Below are 2,843 nucleotides of genomic sequence, written 5' to 3' on the forward strand. Positions count from 1 at the left end.
ATGCTAAAATTTACAGCTACACACATGTATCCCCAGACTGGGAGGTCAGTTGACCATGATCAATGACGTCAAGCTTTCATGAAGGCTGTGACTTTCAATGGAAACTAGCAAAGTTTAAAAGGTAATTTTGCCACTCCCTTGCGAAAAATTAACAACTTTGATAAGATAAGAGACTGATGCTGCCCAACCTTCTCCTGGGCTATGCTTGTTATGGTATGGCTGTGTCAGTCCAAGCATTTTTAACTAATGCAACAAATTTAAACAAAATACAAATGCAGACCCGTGTTTGTCCAAAAATGTATGATTTGTAGTCAATTACATGAATCTTTGTCATCAATGATGAACTCATTTTGATCAGTATCTGAAAGTTTTTAAAATATGTCGGTTCATTTATGGCTTTTTTTGGTTTCTGTATAGAGGTGAGATCCGATGCATGACTCATTTCAAATATTTGCTCAGTTAAAACTTGAAATTTTGTGCGTATAAAGCTTACCATCTACAATCCTGGACAAAACTACTTGAGAAGGTTTTCCCCATCATGTCCACTTTCCTACGCAACAAAACTATTTCCAAAACGACGCCTTTGCGGAAAGAAAAGCCCTTCCCCCAATTCAATGTTGCTTCCCACAAACGCCCAGGGATCAGGCTTTCTTTTGAATACACAACAACATTGCTTTCAGGGGAAGGGGGAGAGGGACGAACCGGTACAGCTACGATGTTTGAAAAAATGCTGTCCAAGTATACAATTTTCTCAACACTTTTTTTCGGAAAAATGGTCGGCGATGTTTGAGGGAAGAATTGATGGTGGCTTTAGCGGTCAAGAAGTACTTTTGGTGACAAATTTCCTCAGAAGGAAAATGAAACAAATTTTCAGCGACAACAGACCATGGTCACACGCCACAGTCACACCATCGCCGAACATGGTCAAACATGGTTGGCAGTCAAAAACCATGATACCATGGTCAAACTGTTGGCGGGGTAATAGAGAGGGAGGGTTTAATAGATCTAGAGGATTTACGATGTTGGAAGAAATGGAGGGTCACTGTAGGCATTCAGGACCAGGAATCAGTTTAATGACCCTTTTACACAAGAGGTACATTAACTTGAATTTTGTAAAATTACTCTACTTAGCTATAACCTCTGACAGTATGATCAGGAAAAGATATTTAAACTATCTAGATAAATAAATAACAGACTGCAAATTTATATAAGGATTTCTCTTTTTTAGGCATTGTATAAAAACCTACCTATCTTTTTGTTGTTCTCCTTTTTCCCTTTTTGTTGGAGTACTTTCCAAGGAGGAACTACTTAAAATTTGAACTACCTCCTCAACATCCTGTTGTCAGAGAGAAATACTTCAATTCAAGGTACTGAAGTAAAACCACGTACAACAATGTAATAACTTTTAATGAGTGATGTACATTTACATCCTACCTGTACATCATCATGCCACCTGACTTCAGGTAAATCAGAATCTGAATCTGAGCTATGAAAGAGCAAAGTCTCATTGTAACAAACACACCTGAATGCCACTGTTTAAAAACGTGAAAAGTTTCCCATTGACATAAGAGAGACAAAATTGGCTTTGAAGTGTCGCAAGGATTTGAGGGCTTCTTAACTTTTGCAGATTTGTCAGAAAATAACAATAAAATAATCCAGCTTTGTTCGGAGGAAAGTGTAATACTGGCAATATTAACCTACAGTAGCTATAGAGTTAAAGTTATCGAATTGGTGATCTTTAGCTTCAATAGATAAAATACTCCCAGCCAATTAGCAAAGAAGGAGACAAATACTGGAAATAAGTCGGAATAAAACATCATCCCTGCATTTAGTTTCAAAAAGTACGACACATTTTCATATCTACATTTTTGCACCTAACAACAATGAAAGACTGATCACGCGGTTATTAATTGTACTGCTATGCTGTTATGATTATTTGAGTTATAACTCATTTTGTGCATAGATCGACTTACAACAAACGTGTAAACATTTCTGCATTCGGTTCAATACGGCATAGGCTACAAAAACAACAGATCAGGAGGAACTGAAATCACAAAGATCCTAATCATGTTGAGGAAATGTATATAACTTGTCCTCTGATTTGTTGATGTTCAAGTATGTTCAGTTTACTATGGTGTAAAATATTACTGCTTTACAATGAATACTCACCTTTCAGAAGATCTAACTTCTATCACACCTGAAATATAAGTTATAGAACTATTAGTACTCCGAGTTTTTTGGTCAAAATTGGCACTTGTTTAGGATTAAATTCACTTGTGTTGACCGTAAAGACTCACCAGCCATGTTTTCGCCTCTTTGCACGTGGTGTGTTCCTTTCTGTTATTTCCAGTGCCTCTCTGCCATTTTTCTGCCGTCATCCCGCCATTTTGAATTTTTGTGGAGGTTACCGCTGACAACTCGTTCCCAGACTTCCGTTACCCGCTTCCCGCTCCCCGTTCCCCGACGTTTTAGTAACATCCGGCATCGGTTCGCATTGCAAGCATTACCTTCAGGATTAAAAGCCATCATGTATATGAACACAAGTACAAAGTTAGAGAGGAGTTCTCATGCTTTTTGGAGCCCGGTAACCCCAATAGTCCTAGTGACAATAGGGACTTTAAGATTGTGAACTACGGTTGGCTGCGACGGTTGGGAATGTGTCACGCAACAAAAAATATCAGTGAGATTTCACCGTCGTGCGTCTGAGACGGTCTTTTTTCCCGCGATTTCTCGTTGTGTTGAAGACGTTAAGAATCATTCTCATTGAAATTTCATCTTCCGCTGTTTACTAAAGCCAATTTGCAGGCTGTTTTATTCACATTTGGTTAGCCATAGATTTTCTT

The 2,843-nt window shown here is 38.3% G+C and overlaps 1 long non-coding RNA gene across 1 annotated transcript; it reads right to left on the minus strand.

Annotated features, from left to right (window-relative positions):
* Nucleotides 1-1,244: 1,244 nt before the first annotated feature.
* Nucleotides 1,245-2,424, minus strand: LOC140933950 (uncharacterized). The gene is made up of 4 exons (XR_012165092.1): nucleotides 2,298-2,424; nucleotides 2,170-2,197; nucleotides 1,435-1,486; nucleotides 1,245-1,336 (listed from the first exon to the last, which is right to left on the minus strand). It is a non-coding gene; the product is annotated as an uncharacterized lncRNA (long non-coding RNA).
* Between the last annotated feature and the right edge of the window lie 419 nt (nucleotides 2,425-2,843).

Source organism: Porites lutea, chromosome 4, assembly GCF_958299795.1.
Source record: "Porites lutea chromosome 4, jaPorLute2.1, whole genome shotgun sequence".
NCBI classification, from domain to species: Eukaryota; Metazoa; Cnidaria; class Anthozoa; order Scleractinia; family Poritidae; genus Porites; species Porites lutea.